This window comes from Protopterus annectens, chromosome 9.part0, assembly GCF_019279795.1.
Source record: "Protopterus annectens isolate FY-2018-M chromosome 9.part0, PAN1.0, whole genome shotgun sequence".
In the NCBI taxonomy this organism is placed as follows: domain Eukaryota; kingdom Metazoa; phylum Chordata; order Ceratodontiformes; family Protopteridae; genus Protopterus; species Protopterus annectens.
The window spans coordinates 1830166755-1830187048 of NC_056743.1; positions in this window are offsets into that span (position 1 = coordinate 1830166755).

Sequence of the window (20294 nt, forward strand, 5' to 3'; positions counted from 1 at the left end):
GTAATGGTGTCCTGTACATAGCAGTGCAGGCACAGCAAATGTCTTTAAGTGTCAGGTGAAACCCACATCCTATGTACACCCACAGTAACAATCCGGTGTGCCCACGGGTAGAAATGTACAAAGAATAGCTGTCCCCTCTGTATGTAGAAATGTTGAGAAGTCTATGCAAAGTGTCTCATGGAAGCCCTGTAGGCACAGCATGATCCCTGCTGATCTATGACACAAAGGTGAGCCCTGCTGTAAAAATACACCTTGATTTACCATACACATATAGTATAAATGTGTATACTGTGCGTGCTCACACACTGAAACAAATGTAGTGGATTTCATTCAGCATCACACTGAAAGGTCATACTGGGCATGCTCACACACTTAAAAAAATGAAGCAAATGTCAGGCAGAAAGATACTGAAAGGTCATACTGGGCATGCTCACACACTTAGGCTAAATACAGATGTGATAATAAGGGATCTATGGACAAATGTGTTTAGTCATCTCTACTTCCAGAAACACATTCACAAAGTGGTCTGAAAATCCTGCTGTGTTCACACAAACTGCCAAGCTCTGTGCATGTAGGTCAAAGGACGTTGCCACTACTCAGCAGTCTTCAGACCTGTCAGAGAATACCACAACACACTTGCGATGAATCTGACTAGGCACGTTCAGCAGCTAGAAAGACCAATGAAGTACCTTAACAAAAGGATTACTGGCCTCAAGTAGTTGCCCCATGCAACAAGAATGAATGTAACCCAAGCTGTACTCTGTTGCATACTGTCTACGCAGGAGATGTCTGCCCAACAGACAGGTCCAAGTCATGGTTACACTCAGATCTGTTCTGAGTTACAGCTCAATGGCACTAAATGTACAGAGCCAACTGATATTGGCAACATCCTGGCAGATAGGATCAGTGTTAACTTTACCACCCTCTCACCCATGAAAGAGCACATGTCTATAATGGAAGACTGCAAAGTTGCTGTCATCACAGCTGCACAGGTAAAAAACACTCTCTGAAGCCAGTATCACAGCAGCCATGGGACTAGATAACTTCCCAGGCTGTGTAGTATCTACTTCCCTGAAGTAAACATTAACATGGAAGGTCTGTGGCTAGTGAAGTTTCCAGAGGGCTGCAAACTAGGAGCCATCATTGTAAACACTAAAGATGTGGACATCCTACAAAAGGGCCTCACTGAGACAGATGGCTATTGTCCAAGCCATGGGCTGTATCTCAATGCCAAAAGGTGCAGTATCATCACCTTTGTTAAAATCCCTGTAGCCAAGAACTACAACATAGGTGGTAGTATACCTCACACTGTAAGTGTGACAAGAGACCCTGGGTCACAGGTGGACAGTGGATACAACTGTGATAAGCACATTCCCACAGTAGTCAGGAAACACTCTTATGTGGCACACCTCATCACAAAATGTGTCTCATGCAGAATAAAAGAGGACAGTGTTCCCTTCTACTCACCACTTACTAGAACTATAAAAGAGTACAACACCACTGTTGCTATGTACCTCACAAGACAACTACAACAACTGGAAAGCCAGCAGCAATACCTCACAAAGAGCATTAGTGTCCTGAAATACATGCCATACACAGACCATCACAAAATGCTCCATCCGTACTCCCTTGCATATCGCCATCTCAGAGGTGTTCACTGTCTAACATACAAAGCTATGTCAAAAATAGAGCTGCTGGATATGATCCACATAAAACACTCACAATCACATTGACCTTTGTACCCAAAACCACGAGTTAAATACAAAAGGAAGGGATGTAGCCATTTACCTAATGGATATCCACACCTTCAGGTTACTGGCACAGCATGAGGCCTTGGAGACCATGCAAGAGCAACTAAGATTGGGCAAAGCTGCCCATCAGATTGTAGCCTGCTACAGATCACGTACCTTGTCTCAGGAACCTCACTCAGTATTCTGGAGAACAATGGCAAATATAAAGGTCCTATCAAACACCATTATATGAGGAGATTACAACTACCCAAACTTTGAGTGTGTGAATTACTCGTATACAACATCCTTTGCCCAATGTGTCCTACAGTTAAGAAACTCTAACACCCTGATACAGCTGGTCAGCACGCCCACTACAGGTGACAACATACTGGACTTGATCATCACCAACATGGGGTACCAGTGTTCCACAACAGAGATAAACCCCTCTCTGGGAATATCAGATCAGGAAGTAATCACACTGGACATCCACATCCCGCACCCCCACCCCGTGAATGAAACCACTGTGAAGACATTTGCAAAAGCAAACTGCACACTTCCCAAGACCAAAGTGGAAAGTTCTGAACACCTCTTGCTATAGGATAATGGTATGCAATCTGCAGAAACATTCACAAGTGCATCCTATGAGCATCTACAGGGATGCATGGAATGAGACATCACAAATAAAACCAAGATGCACTCCTCCAAAAATAGGACAACAAGCAGGTGTTTGTTGTCCATAAATAAGCTAGACAAGAGAAGGAGGAAACGAACACATGATAAATCCAACTTCACTAAAGGAAAGGCATCACTGATCATTATCAGGAAGAAACAATGATCACTCATAAAATAATCCAAGGATGGTTTCTAAAGACAAATAGCCAAGGAATGTAAGAATAACAACCACAAAGCCTTCAGTAGCTATACCAGACATGTAGGTGTCAACTTCAAATATGCTGTCAGCTACTGAAAAAAGGAATGAAATACACCAAACCAACATTCATTGCCCACATTCAGGGGGACAAGTTCAGTGTAAACTCCCCCACATCACTCCCAGAAGGGCCTGTGTTCATCACAGAAGGATGCAGAGACCTAGACGTCATGGACATGCAGGTAAAGACAGCCCTCACCAAAGCTAAGAACATAGCATCAATGTGACTGTATGTTGTCCCAGGCTGTGTCTTACACTAGGCCCATAAGGAACTACACACTCACCTACATTCACTGTCCAGACTCAACCATACCACAGGCTATGTACCCAAAGAATGGCATGCACTAACAGTCATCCAGCTCCACAAAGGGTGTGCCAGAACCTGGAAACCATTGCCCAGTATGTCTACTCAGCCGGGTATACAGAGCTATTGAGCCAATTGTCATGGAACCCAGACACTGAGACATTGGAGATCTGCAGACACTGGACTCTACACAACTTTGCCTTGTCGAAGGCACAGCCTGGCTCCCCAACCTAGTTGAGTTATTTAAAACAGTTACCATGAACATAGATGGAGGTGAAAGTAGTCCACACAGCCCACCAGGACCTCACTTAGGGCTTACTACACCATTCCCCACTCTGTCATCATGGACAAGTGTACCAGCTTGAACATTAACAGCTATGTCACAGGGTGGGTGGCCAAGTGGCTCACAGATCAAACATACATGTTCATAGTTGCGGGTGCCATGTCCAACTCCAAGCCAGTCACAAATGGCATCACACAGGCCTTGGTCCTGGGACCCCACTTGTTCGGTAGATACTGCTCAGAGGTACAGGGAAGCATGGCAGGTGCATGACTGAACAGGTTTGCAGATGAATGGTAACTGAGGTCCATAATCAACTGTACAGCTGACACAGATATCCTCCAGCTGTATCTTACAGAGACAGATACCTGGTGTCAAAACAATGCCCTCAAGCTGAATGGCAAAGAATGCATAGTCATCCCCTTTGGGTGAAACAAAGTGCATACAAATTACCACATAGGTGGTAATCCAGCATGTATGGAGAAAGTCATTATGGCCCCGGGGACACAGGTAGATAGTAAACTCACCTTTGATGATGTAGCCCATCTAATGTCACCTAATGTAACCCACTTCGTATAGTCTGATGATGTCACCATCCTACAAATATACCTGTGGAAAACAAAACTCCAGTAAAACATATAGCGTGTCATCCATGAACCAAACAACGGCAAACCAAATAACTCAGAAATATCCACAAGCCATAGGACCCGGAGCCAACTTAAATTCAAAACGAACATTAATATTCTTTGCAAGACAAACGAATCAAACCAAGCACTTTCACCCAGCTTCTGCCAGGCTTTCTCAAGGACTGAATGCTATTACACTCCTTAATTCATCATTTAAATACTTTGTTTTATCATCAGCTGGTCAACAATTAATCAATTATATAATTATTTGCAAACAATTTAACAATTAATTAAAATGCTGAATCCTAAACATTAAAAACTCATTTTGTCATATATAAACTTTTAAATCCCATGTTCAACCCCATCTAAATACATTAAAGCCTAGCTTTCCCTAGTTTTAAAACTGGTGCAATGTTTATATTGTCATTTAATCCTGGGAACCTCGTGGCATCTAGTTTAAGCTGCCAATACAGTTCACGGTATTCTAACCGTGTCTCCCAGCTCCCTCCTCTTACTTCTGGGGTGATCTGTTCCAGTACCATGAATTTAATTTCATCTCCCTACACTTTTGGGAATGTTTACAGAAAGCATTTGTTTCTTTACCCCTGGAAATGTCGTAAAAATGCTCATCCACCCTTCTTCTTAGGGGTCTTTCTGTTTTGCCAATGTAGAAACCTAAGCAAAATGTGCAGACCCCCAGGTACACCACCCCTTTTGATGCACAGTTATAGTAATTATGCTATCTAACCAAAAATTTTCTCTGGGGTAAATAAATTGTGCCCTGGTTTAACATAGCAGCACATTGATTACAATGATTGCACTTAAATGACCCCATTTTGTTCTTGTTAGTCTTAACATTATCCTTTCTTTCAAACCATTCTTTTAAATTGTATCCTCTCCTTCTTATAAAATGAGGATTCTCCGAAAATAATTCATTCCATTCCTCGTTCATCCCCAAAATCGGCCAATATTTTAAAATAATAGCCTCTATTCCTTGTGTCTTGTTACAAAATGTATACACAAAATTATTCTTGTTTTCAACATCAAAATTCTCTTTTTGTTGTCCTTTCTGAAATGCTGTATTACCTGAACCTAATAGAGGTGGGTATTTTACTTCTCTACTATCCCTTACTTCTTGAATCATGTTGTCTATTAAATATTCTGGGTATCCTTTTTCCAAAAATAATCTTTTGAGGGTATCTATCTCCTTGTTAAAACTTTCCATCAAACTAGACATCCTTGAGGCCCTAATTAACTGTCCTTTAATACTGCCCTTTTTTTGGTAAAAAGGGTGTCCACTATTAAAATGTAAAAAAGCATTAGAGAAAGTCGGTTTCCTAAATATTTGAGATTGAAACTTCGAGTTAGTGTAATCCTTCATTAATCTGATGTCTAAATAGTGCAATTCATTTAAATCAATTTCATAAGTAAATCTCAAAAAGTTTGTGCTGGAATTAATAAACTGTATGAACATTTTAGTTCATTTTCCGTCCCAGCCCATAGTAAACAAATATCATCCAAATATCGTCTATAAAATCTTATTTTCCCCTTCCATGAGCTATTAAACACATAGTTTTGTTCCCAGTAGTGTAGTACTAAATTCACATAAACTGTAGCACAAGGTGTTCCCATCGCCACCCCTTTCCTTTGTCTGTAAAATTCACCATTAAACAACATGAAATTATTATCTAATATTATTTCCATAAATTCCACTATCAAGTTAATGTTTCTGCCATCTAATCCTGTTTCTTTATTCAATAATTCTCCAAACCACTCTAATCCTATTTGATGCGGAATACTAGGGAATAATTCTACCACATCTATGGTCACCATCCAGAGTTGGGTATTAAACCATGTATCATTGACCTCTTTTAAAAATTCCCAAGAGTCCTTACAAATGTGTTCAATTGTGGACATAAATTCTTTAAGTCTTTCATCAATAAACTTAGCTAGTGGCTCTGTGATACTTCCTGCACCCGCCACTATTGGTCTAAACCTCAGTTTTTCCAACCCTTTATGCGTTTTCGGTATCCCGAAAATAACTGGAATCTTCAGCTTGCCTACATATAGAAAATTATATGAACTCTCGTTAATAACACCTTGTAATAAATGGTCATACAACAAATACTTGATTTTTGAGTGGGCTATGTTAATTTCATTTTTAGATGTAACTTCATATTGTTCTTCATCCTGTAACATTTCCTAAATATGAGCCTCATAATCCACCTCATGCATCAACACCACCCCCCCTCCCTTGTCTGCTTTCATAATTCTACAGTGTTCTTTTTTCAGTAATTCCATTAAGTCCCATTCTTTTAATTCTAGATTACTAAACTGGACCTGATGTGAATCTGTTCTCATTTGTCTCAAATCTTTTTCCACCAGTTCTCCAAAAATATTTAAAATAGGGTGGGTGGGTGGGTTAAAAGTACTTGTCCTAGTTAACCTTTGGTCTGGTTTAGGTTTACCTTTAAAAAATATTTTTAAATTTAATTGTCTTAGAAACATTTTTAAATCCACTATCGTCTCAGTAACATTAATTGTTTTAAGGGGAACAAAATGAAGCCCTTTAGAAAACAGGCTAAAATATTCTTGTGTGGGTATCAAATCAGTATAATTAAAAATGGAAAAGTTGCCCTTCCTATAAACAATCTGTTTTTTGGAATACATTTCTAAATTTAGGGGAATCGCTCCAGTTTCTATGTTCGATTGTAAAAATTGTTCCATGTCTGCTGCTGTTGCCTTATCCCCTTCCCCCCTCTGCTCCTGAAAATCCTGCACCGAATACTTCCTATTTCTTTCAGCTAACCTTTCACTTCTCCTGGGTGGGTCTGCTGTATTGCTCAAATCATCAGCGTTTAGATTACCCTCTTCTTCCACCCTCCTAGGGCCTGCATCCAGGTTAACTTGTCCCTTCCTTCCCCTGATAGGGTTTGGGTAGGCCTTCCCCTCCCTGTATTCTTGCAAGTCCCTGTCTAGTTTCCTTATTTTTCGACTTAAAATTTTATTACAAAATTGATCTACTTCAACAAACATTTTATCATAATCTCTCTTTATACTAGTAAAATCTCTATCGTTGGTTATTTTTTCATTCAACTCATTTAGTTCCTTTAGTAATACTTCCGTTTTACTCTCATATTCTACAATCATTAAATTCATCATTTCCAGACCAGCATTATCAAAAATTGTACATCATTTTTCATAAAAAAACAGTTCCCGACTGTACATTATTTGGGAATTTATAAAAACGCAAACCTTTCAGTATGCATTTAACTCGCACACATTCTCTTAAGTAGTCTATCTCCAATTGTTTACTTTTTAAGGTATAAAGTTTGTCTTTGAAGATGCCAAGGTTACCTTCAACACCTTCATTTAAAAAATTATTATTCACAGTACCTTGCTGGAAATAAAAACGCTGACCAGCCCAGTTGTCAAAATTAAAATCCTTCGGTGCCCCATTATGGACACCTCCTTGACCACCTCTTTGCTTCCCTGTCCCTGTTGCCGAAGCGTTGCTTTGGTTCATACTTCCGTCAAGGTTCGTCATTACCACTACTCCCCATCACAGTCCAGGAAGGAGTAGTGCATTTCTTTTGTGCTTCCAATAACTGCAGTTGGTTACACGGTAACCCTGAATCAACTTCATCATTTTTGTGCTTGATAGAGTTAGATAGCTGAGTTAAAAGAGACAACAAGTGATTAGTTACCGGCCCTTCGTCAGTGCTATCCTTAAGCACTTGAGGTGTGTTTAAACAGCTTCCTTGCTCTGTTCCTTCCGCCATGGATTATAAGTGCCAACCACGAACCAAACAACTGCACAAACCAAATAACTCAGAAATATCCACAAGCCACAGGACCCGGAGCCAACTTAAAATCAAAATTAACTTTAATATTCTTTGCAAGACAAACGAATCAAACCAAGCGCTTTCACCCAGCTTCTTCCAGGCTTTCTCAAGGACTGAATACTATTACACTCCTTAATTCATCATTTAAATACTTTGTTTTATCATCAGCTGGTCAACAATTAATCAATTATATAATTATTTGCAAACAATTTAACAATTAATTAAAATGCTGAATCCTAAACATTAAAAACTCATTTTGTCATATATAAACTTTTAAATCCCATGTTCAACCCCATCTAAATACATGTCATATAGCTTGTCATGTTAATGCATACTCATCTAGTATCATGAAGTAGTTAGGTAGGGGTTTGAATCCTGCACTGGACAACTGTGTGTGTGGTTTCTTTGGAAAGGTGCAACCTTTTAGGAGACTAGTGAAACACCTCAAAAGTGGTAAACTAACCTTTGTCAAGTGTGATGATGTCACCATCCTACAAATATACCTGTGGAAAAAATAACTCCCAATAATGTGTATAGCGTGTTGTGTTAATGTGTATTCCTCTAGTGTATCATGAAGTAGTTAGGTAGGGGTTTGATTCTTGCACTGGACAACTGTTTGTGTGTGGCCTCCTTGGAAAAGAGCAACCTTTTAGGAGACTAGTGAAACACCTTAAAAGTGGTAAACTAACCTTTGTCAAGTCTGATGATGTCACCATCCTACAAATATACCTGTGGAAAAGAGACCTCCCAGTAATGTGTATAGCACATCGTGTTAATGCGTTTTCCTCTAGTATCATGAAGTAGATAGGTAGGGGTTTGAATCCTGCACTTGGTGAGTGTGTGTGCTGTATGTGTGTGATACTGTTGGTCAATGTGTTGTGGGTTTTGCTTTTACTACTGTATGACATATCAGTATGCATTGCACATGTCAGCTGGCTGTGTGGCAAATACATATATGTACATGTTACCTCAATGATTGCATGTGTGGGAACCCTGCTTTCTCCAAGAACACAGCTGTCATCCTTGCCAGACTGTGCTGCTGCTTCCCAGACCTTAGGTCACATCTGTATGCTTGTGACAAGGCCAGCCACTGCAGTGATCCCTGGCCTAGGTCATCTGTGTCACAGAAAGTCATTACAGTTCCTATTGGAATGTGTGTGTGAGGGTCTATGGCCAGGGTATATGCCAGACCTGTTCAAATGCAGCAAAGTCTGTCAATGATGACTATTTATAACAGGTGTTGAACAACCTTTGTGGATATGCATGCAGACCCCTTATTGCTTACGTGATCCACCAAGGGATCTCAAAATACCTTTGAAAATGTGACTAACAAAGGACAGATGACATAACACTTGGTTGCATGTACACATTGGTACCTGTTCATCATGTTGTTGGCTACTACCTATGTGGTACTGTGGGGATAATGTGTTCCGTAATGGTGGATGACTATCTTAGTTTGGCTTATAGCTTTCCAGCATGGGTTTGACAACAGACATCTGTCTGTATGATACTCTTGTGCAGGATGTGTGTGTCATCTGGAGAATGCATTATAGGCTGCAGTATGCATTACCAGACGTGGACAGACATATCCCTACTGTGACTGCTTGTATCTAACAGAGCTATATGCCAAACATGAGTGGTGTCAGTAATGGGTGTAGGTGAATACCAGTGGTTGCTGGCATAGTATAGTATCTGAAGGATCCAAATGTTGCTGTGTGTCCTACATCTGTTTGTTGGTTGTCAAGACATTATCTAATGATTGGTTATGGTCAGGCTGTGGAAGTGATGTATACTACCAGAATGCAAAACAATGACAGATAGTAACAGTATCACCCACAGCATAGTGTCAAACCATGTCATACACACATGTGTAGTCAGGTTCCGGAATGTGTGTAGTACAATGCATACTGGCCACCAATAGTAACTATGGAGTGTTAGTGTGTAATACAAAGCATGTCACCCTGGCCATGTGTCCACTATGCACGTACATGCAGACAGTGCACCTCCACCATGTTCACAACTGTACACCTGCAAATCTGTGCTGCACACATCCCACACATACTGTCCACTCTCTAACACATGCTGCCAATACTGCACACATCAGCCAAGTGTCACGTGGCCGGACAATACACAATTGGAACCAACGCTAGTGTAAACAACACTACAATGACAATCATCGCATGAATGCATCATGCCTGCTCAGCTACACCTTCAGCATATCATTACACTGTACTGCTGACAACATGCTAACATTGCTATACTGATATAAAGACACCCTGTGTATCAGCACCATGGTAGCCTGTTCCTGCATCAATGTTACAGATGACAGGAGGCAGCACAGGTTTCATCATATGCACAGGGTGTGTTGTTGGTTTGCCAGAGGCCTACAGTGAGCCATACAATCGACATGTGTGTGTGTGTGTGTGTGTGTGTGTGTGTGTGTGTGTGTGTGTGTGTGTGTGTGTATGTGTGTGTGTCAGGGGCAAGAATACTGGAATGGGCCAATGTTGATGTAATGTGTTTGAGTATGTGTTAGCCCGAGGTGTCTGGAGTATGTGTGTGTGTCTGCATGCACACAATTCCACCATGTGGCTGCCATATACGGGTATTTGTGGGACAGCCACAGACTGTACCTGCGAGGCTTCATGGATCACCATCTCTGGCCATGAATGTGGTACCTGTCCCTGGCAGGAGTGCTACTGACACTATCAGGTACTAAGCCAGACTGGGTACTATCCCCAGAGGTCGATGGCTGTACACTGGACACAGGTCCCTGTTGGGACTGTCCAGAGCCACATGCACATGGTCTTCTAGGGCATTCAATGGACAGCCTACCCCCAACAATGCTGGGGCTGGTACTGGCACTACGGGAGCGGCTGTGGCTTGAGGGATGTCTGCGGCGACTGCCAGCTCCTGCTGTTGCTGGCATACATCCATGTCGACAACTCAACCATCCCGCACTGTCCTGACACATGGACATGACATTGCAGAGGATATCTAATGTCTCTCCCCAACGTCTATCAGTGACCTCGGTGTAATGACGGATGGCACCTGCTAGGTCACGGATACTGTCAATGACTGCGGTGTTATGTGCACTCTGTGCCCTTAGTCCATGTCTAGTGTACTGTTCCATACGTGCCTGTGCCTCCATGACAGCCTGGAACATGCGTGACGTTGTCAGACCTGTGGCACGTCTGCCAGTGGCATGATGAGCAGCACTGCTCCTATGAGATCCCCTGGATATCTGCCTGTGTGGTACCCTTCCAGATATCTGGATATGGCTGCTGTGTTGGAATGCATGTGCCATGGATACCACACTGTCCTGGCCAATGCCAACTGTACTCTGTCCCTCAGCTATGGGCAATGGTGATGGATATTTTGGCAGTATGACTGTATGCATGGATGGGGTCGACAGCTGAGTACTGTCGATTGGTGGGCCAATGGCAGACCCTGGCAAACATGCCTGTGCCTCAACACACCTATCATCAGTATCACTGTTTTGCTCAGTGACATCAGTTTCCCTGCTGCAGTGAACCAGCCCAAGGTCAGCACCTGTGAGAGGAAGACAGGAAACACACTTTACGACCTGTACATGATGTCAGCACACATGCACACATGCACACATGAACACATGAACACCTGCACACATGCATACATGCACACATGCACACATGCACACATGAACACATGAACACATGAACACATGCACACATGCACACATGAACACATGCACACATGCACACATGCACACATGCACACATGCACACATGAACACATGGACACATGCACACAAATACACTCATCACTAAACACACACACACACACACACACACACACACACACACACACACACACACACACACACACACACACCAGCAATCCAGAACATACTCAATAGTGGGTGATGGTGGGGTACAGTATCAGAAGGCAAACAGTTATATCACATGTGTCAGCATGCAGGACATGTGTTTCTCAACAGCATGCAGTGCAGGTGTTGTCAGCCCTTGCCAATAACACTATACATGTCTTTGATGCATGTGTGATGTTGTTCAGTGATTGGCCTCACCCTGGAATGCACTGTGTACATGGACATGACAGTGCTGTGCAAGTATTATAAGCTCTGCAATGTTCTGTGCACCATCTCTCACAGGTATACATACCATGGCTGGATGTGTATCTGTGTGTCACATAGGTATCCATATGTGATTAGAGTGTCTGTGTCTTCAGCAGATAATAGTGGACACAGGATTAGCATATGCCTGCTATGTATACATACAGGATGAGTGGTGCATGTTTACCTGTTGGAATACCATTCCTCAACATGGCCATTGTACAGTGGTTATGGTGACTGTAGGACATATTGTGGTCATGCCAGTTCCACACATGACATGGCATGCTACAACACAACTGCAACATTAAGCATCACACAGACACAGTGTATGTCATGTGACCTATACACTCAATAGCATTACAAGACATATATGTGTCACTTTGTACAAATGGTGATTGCTATGCATATTGTGTATAGGTGACTATGTTTGCACACACACAACACTGAGGTGCACAGCAGGTAATGCTATGTGTAGTACTTTGGTCACTGTAACTGGATGGGGTGTACTACCATGATCCATCATCATGCAGCATCATGTGGTCACTCAGGGCTACTAATGTTTGCCAGACAGGCACATACCATGCTGTACCAGAACTGCAGTACCATGGCTACATTCACCATTTCACAGCCAGTTGTTACATGGGTTTGTAAGGTGTACAATAGGGGGTATTGCCTACCATGAATGTGTAATGTGTCGAAGAGTGTCGCACAGCCACATGTGAGGCATTTACCCCTCAGGTATGTAATGTGTGCTGTGTGGATGAAGTGTGGGATACTGTAGTGTGACCTTACAGCGGGTGTCTGAATACGCCATGTGTAGCATGTTAATGTGTGCTGTGTATGACAGTGTTGTGTATGTTGTGTGCATGTGTATCGACTCTGCCTATTCAATGTCCATATCAGTGTTGCCACAATTCTGTGGAATGCTCTGTGTATTGTATGTGTTTTAGGCAGCTACCCACGTTTCTGGGATGTGCATAGTCTCACAGCAAACATGCACAGCATGCATTATGCATATGTGTGTTACGTGTACATGGCCTACACCTCACCTATGACATGCACATTTAATTAGCAGTATTAAAGGTAGAACACACTCACCAGTATGGGTCGGATTCATTGCTGTCACATCAGAGGGACCTACAAGGATGCGAGACACTTTGTGAGTGGCAACAACTGTGGCATTGCTACTGTGTGTTTGCAATCGTACAGTGGTACAATGGTTGACAGTCACAGGCCCACAGATTGTATTCCTAATTGTTACCATTTCACAACACTAGGCACCGCATCGTCTAACTACACAGTACACATGTCACATAAGCATGATCTAACAATTGGGGTAACAGTAGTCTATTGCTATGCCATGTTACCTGCACGCTCCATGTCAACTTGCTGGGTGACTCCAGCCTCCATGATGACACACGTTAGTTGTTGGGGTTGTTGTTGGCCAGGAGCCACCTGGCTCAGGAGCAGCTCCTCCACTCTGGTGAGAGGGGGATGGATGGCTACCCCCACCTATGGCAAGCTGCTGATGGCGGATATCAGATGCATGCTGCCGGACATGTCTAATTAAATCACTGCAGTGATGGTGTACCTGCTCATATGTCCAGTTATGCATGCCTATGTCATTTACACGACGCTCAAGCTCGTGCCAAAGCACAGTCCTGGCTGGTTCAAGAGAACAGCAGGGCATATGGCTGCACTAGGCATGATGTTATAACCTCTTCCTCCGCCATGCTATAGGCGGGATTACGATGATGGGACATAGCCCTGGAAGACAATGAAACAATATGTGTGAGCAAGTCATGAGGCACACGTATATTTCTAATGTACAGATATCAATTAACTGCCATATATAGCAACCTATTGGCTGTCAGAAGATACGCACTTTCAACACCACATGTCAGTACTCAACACACAACTGCCTGACAGTGCCTGGCACACTCTATATATCAAACCACGTTTTGCACAGCAACAAACTTACAACAGTATGTCATACTATACACCAGTACGTGGCACACTGTATGCGACACAATGCACAACATGGACACAGGAGGTATATAGCATGCTAATGCATCATGACAACTGTAATCCATTGCAATGATTGTAAAGTCCAGTGACAGTATCAACGGTATAACACACTAGTCATTGATGGCAGACCCTGCCTAACATATGTGCACATTCGTGAATATAGGTGGTATACTGCTGTACTACACTATACATGTTGCTAGATACGCACCTATATCCTGTAACACACATATGACCGAGGCCATGGTACAGGCATACACACACACACACACATCACACATACATACCAGACACATAGGTATGGCAATACAGGTGACCTTTACCTGTGTACCTTACAGTACTGTGTGTCAGTTGTTACGAGACCATATGCCTGAGGTATGTAATCTGTGAGGACTACAGGGAACACACTGAACAGTGGTTCCAATCAATGTGGACGTACACCATACTGTGCTGTTTAGGCATACAGCCTCAGGTAGTAATACAGTTCATACAGGAGTTGAATTCACCAGCAGTAACACTCAATAAGCATGCATGTACTGATCTGGCCTACAATAGGCACCCCAGTCGACAACAAGGGACTATGTCAGAATGTATGGCATACTGCTTTTTCAGCCTAGCAATTGTATACACATCTTTTGCTGGGATCACAGCTGGGACACATACTACCATGACCAAAACAGTTTCCCACTAAGCTATCACACATAAACCAAACACTGACACATTCACCAACACATTCACTATCACACTCAATCAAACTCACATAGCAGTCCTTGAAAAAGGTACATGTGGGTGTGTATCACTTCATAGGTAGGTATGAGGCTATTGGCCCAAGGGCCTATAGAAGCCTAGCCATATGCTACTCTGGCCTTTGACACCCAGGTCATTGCATTTCACGTGGCCCTGTCAAGCAGAGACACAGAGGTGAATGCCTGGGTGTATTCACTATCTCCCATACAATCTTCATGATTATTTATGACAACTGCTAATTAGGAGCTTTGTTTGCTATGGATAGTTGGTTTGTTCCAGGGTATGGGATGTCTCTGAGATGGGAATCTATCCCTCCAGCATGTGCTGTTTATTGTGGTCAGAATGTTTTGGTCCCTAGAGCGTGTAGCACATAGAGATTGTGATCTGTTTACATGCAGCATGTCCAACAGCTCTGGTTTTTACATAGCTTAGTATGTTAGGCAGAGGTCACCTCTGGGTAGGCGGTATGTGACACAGTGTAGTTGTGAGTTTGTGAGATGGTCTGCATAGGGCATCTGTTTGAGGCTGGTATTACTCTTTGTGAGGTATGTCTTTGTCATTTCCAGTTGCTCTGGATGTCTTGTGAGGTACATACCACATGGGGCATTATACTCTATAATGGGCTGTATGTGTGATGAGTAGAGGGGAACACTGACCTATATTTTCCTGGATGATACACCTTTTCTGATAAGGTGTGGTAGGTAGACAGATTACATGACTAGTGTGTTACTGTGATTATCGAAGGGGAGACTACAGTCCACCTGTGTCCCATGGTCTCTTACCACACTTTCGGTGTTAGGTAGACTACCACCTATGTGGTAGTTCATGGGTATGGACTTTTTTCCAGAAGGGATGCCAATGCAGTTTCAACATTGAACTTGAGTCCATGGCTTTGTCACCAGCCATCTGTCACAGTAAATATGAGCCTGTCTCTCTCTCTCTCTCTCTATAAATATATATATATATATATATATATATATATATATATATATATATATATATATATATATATATATATATATATATATATATATATATATATATATATATATATATATATATATATGTATATATATATATATATATATATATATATATATATATATATATATATATATATATATATATATACACACACACACACACACACACATAAATATAAACATACATTGGTGTACATATTGATATCCGTATAGGCACATATACGGTCCACCTTTCATGGTGGGAATATCAATTATGCAAAGGTTGCGAGGTATACTGTTATGTACTTATATTGCACAGTGTTGTGCGGAATGCATTGAAGGTGTTCATAGCACATGTAGCTTTAGCAGGCCTCACTGGCTGCAACACTGCAAACCTGACAGTTCATACCCACAGCGTTTAACCACCACATGTCATATACCAGCACTGTATGCTGTCTTGTTTGCCACACACTACAACCTACATTGGAGTATGCACATAACAACCTTCAACAACATATATATATGTCCACCCTTCACAAACAGTTGCAGTATGTCCCTTGCTCTATGCACATGTACTGATGCTAATATATCTGACACAGACAGATCTCTCCATATGTGTGTGCCATACACACACAAGGTCCACACTGTTGTGAGTCCATGGACCTCACAGCTGACCTGCTGGGCCTTGCTGCCACATGAACAGGTGTCACATGTGAGCACACAGTAATATTAGATGGTGTATATATATATATATATATATATATATATATATATATATATATATATATATATATATATAGCTGCAAATGCTTAATTACCATACTAGCCTGGTACAGCTGTTGCCACTGCTAAGCTACACGTTGATATGACTATCATGCATTTGTTAGTCTGTCACATCCATGGTTATATAGCTGTATGCACTACTCCCCCAAACAGACATTGTCCACACTACTGTACAGAACACAGATAACATGGTTCAGATGTTTGACATTTAATGCTGAGCTACATATATCATAGTTATGTCCCACTGCACACAGCTACACACTGATATGTCCATGGCAGTAGTTATGCAGGGCATCTGTGCATAGATATGTACTGCTGCCACATAATGATGTTTCAAAGTATGTAGAGTGGTCTTCAAATACATCTACTACATGCTAGTAAATACATATCTGTTACATACCTTTCCTTTGTATGTGTTCGTATTTTTCACTCAGCTGTCTCTTTGGCTGAATGTAATAATTTTTTTTATGTTTTATTTATTTATTTTTTTATGAGTGTATTTTTTTTTCACTGGTGTGGGTGGGGGTGTGGATGTCTCTCTCACTCTCTCTGTCTCTGTGTCTCTCTCTCTCTGTCTCACCATCTGCAATGGGATGATTGCATGTGTGGCCAGCAGGTACAGCATGCTTTTATAGGTATCTGCACATGTGCATGTGATGGCCTCTGCACCAATTGGTGGCCACTGTTTGGTAATTGCATGCAGCCTGTTGTATGGTAATTGCAGTACTCACTGTCATAGCAACCCAATGCTATAAATTGCTATGTCAGGTAGGCGTAGCCCTTTCAGCTTTCCAGAGTGGGGCCTATGCTTGTTTGCTGTGGAGACCGTTGTGTAAGTCAGAAGGTTGGTATGGTTCTTATACCTGAAGCTAGGGGTGTAGCCAGTGATATTATTGTTGTACTCTGACCTGAATGTTGCCACTTCCACTACACAGTTGTCAGTGTAGAATTGTACTCACCCCTACATATGCTAACACAAGATACATGGGTGTATGTAGTTTCTTTTCTACTTCTACACTTTACTGCCATACAAAAGTAGTTATTGGGATGTATTCATTTGGCACATGAACTGTTTGTGAACTGCTATACTGTGAATATTTATTCACACACTCAACTGTGTGGGGGTTGTTAAGTGCTGCTGCAACAGTATTTACTGTTAGAATGTCTGGTTCTGTTATCACAGTCATGTAATGCAATTCCACAACAACTGCTGGTATAGTTCCACAGAACAGGTTTTGTGTTATGGCATTCCTACCTTTCCTTTATATTCACACATTCTGATGCATGATATATATATTTCAGCAACATCTTACTGTATATCTACTGTGGCCTAGTGGTACTTCATGCAGTCTAGTGTTTCCGGGGTTCGAGACTGGCAGTGGTGTTTTATTTTGCTGCTGAGCAGAACAAGGCCCCTCATATGCAGGGTGACTAAGGCACTTTTAAGCAGTTGTAAGAGGGTTTGCGTGGGTTTGCATGGCGCTTAGCAATACTAAGCTAAGCGCACACATGCGCACACTCGCTCAAACCCACTTAATACTGCTTAAAAGTGCTTACTCCCGCTAACCCCTGCGCTCATTTCTTTGAAAGAAAAGAAAATGGGGAGATAGGAAAGTGGTGAAAAAGGGGCACAAAGAGGGAAAGACAGTAGGAAAACAGCTCGGGATGTGCAGGACAGGTGTAGGGAAGGTCCATAGCTGCCCATTTCTTTAACAGCAACAGCTGGGCATATACTTGTAATTTGAAGGGAATTCTGAAACCTTACACCCCTGAGAGAGGGTTGAGGACAACGAAGTATGTTGTATTGCCAATTGAATTTCAGTGTCTGTGTCCTGCAGACATTTGTGTAAAATGGGCAGCTATGTATGGGGCGTAATTTTTTTGCGGGAGCAGATTGCTCTTTTTTTTTTCAGGTGAGAGTGGAATGTGAGGAAGGGGAAGTAGGTATGTTGTGGAAGGTAGGTTGGGGAGGTAAACAAACAAGACATACAAGACGCATACAGGGGAGGAATATGACACATGGGATGGGTGAACACAACTGATGGGGAAGGATGTTTGGAAATCGCAAGCCCATGAGCCCACAAATGGTAACAGTGGAACTGAGATCCCCACCCATGGGCAGTCACCACTGCACCTTCACAGCCCAGAGGGTGGCTGTGCTGGGGGCTGCATAGGAGGGGCAGGCTCACCCATGAGACGCGCCACTCTTGCCTCGAGCTGGCATAGGGGATCAGCAACTGTACACTCAATCTCCCTATGCACCACAGCCCGGACTGTTCAGAGGGTGATAGGTGGCCCTCCTCCGGCCACGCTTGCATGGGGGGGATGAGCCCCATCCTCTGCAGTGCTTCCACCCAAAGGTGGCACAGGGCCACTGGAGGAGGAGGTCCCAGGCTGGGCACCGGACCTGCTGGTGCCAGGTGCCATTGCCAGCTGAGGTGGGAGAGGAGGGTCCACTGGGGCCAGCCTTCCCATACGTTCTATGTTTAGCAGGATTTAATGACAATATGGGTTAGTAACAGACAACAGCATTCCAAATTAGTTGTAACAGCATGCAGTAGTATTCCCATTAACCAAACACAGAAGAATTCCAACAGTTGAACAGCAAGCATAACACATGCATATTTAGAACAACAGTGGACATTCTAACAGCATGCAGGGTTGATTGGTGGCAACAGGCCACCAAGTTTGTGGTATGTGAACAGGGCACATGCATCAAAGTACATGCAGATATTTATAAACCAACAGGACATATGTCCCAACAAAGTTTTTCAGATTACACATACCCATTTAGGTGTGGAATGGCATTATTTATGACCATAAAGTAGGGTGTAAAAAGATCACTCCATTAACAACTTATATATACTTTAACTTTACTCTACATTCCTACTGACTGCAGGTATATATCCCCTACATGTATTATTACACTAGGCAGTGTCCATTAAATTGTGAAATGGGTTTTGATAGTTGTTTATATACCTGACCTGTATCTGACATACTAACTGCTCAAGATGCAGATGTTACTGCTACGTATTTATATATTTCATTTATATTCATATATCTACATATTGGGCTGTCTTCAGGTGACATTATCAGCTACATTTAAACACATCCCTACACTTCTAGCAGCACACTGACATTTTTGGTGAACACATTCACAAGCTACTCATGTGCCAGATCAACCTGTACATGCTAGCCATGAACCAACAGTTGAGGACTGTATGTATGATTAGGAGCTACTGGCATTCCCTTCATCCACTTTATATGGACCTACACAAGTGTGGATTGACAGCACTTAATATAACTGTACTATTTCCATAATGCAAGGGTACAACAACATATCAAAGAAAGTGACACTGACACAATCCAGGAATTATACCTTTATTAATTACATTAGACACTTTTGTAGTGGCTCTCTCATTCATTTCATATTTTGGTGCATGCAGAATACTTTTATTCCAGACTTATTATACCTTTATTAATGGGTTACAACACTTTTTCACTCTCTCTCTCACTTATTTTATATTACAATACATGCAAAGACTTTATTCAAGACATATTATACCTTTATTAATGGGTTACAGCACTCTTTTTCAGGCTCTCTCACTTATTTTATATGGTAATACATGCAGAATAATTACTAACCTGCCTAGTGGCGCAGCCTTAGCAGCCTATCTGCATAGGCTTGCCGATTCGCAGCACGGACACCTGCAGCTGTGAAGTAAATGAAGGGATATTGAGACATACCTATCCATTATATTGACTACAATAGCATTTCTTACATACTTCATTACATGGCTACCTACTCAGTAGTGGGGCATCTTGCATGTCACGGGCCTCCTGTATCCATAGGTTCAGTTGGTCCTGCTTCCATCTCTTCAGTTCTGCATGGTGGTGACGGACCTGCTCACCAGTCCGAGGGATGCCTGTGGCACTGGTGAGATCATGAGCTA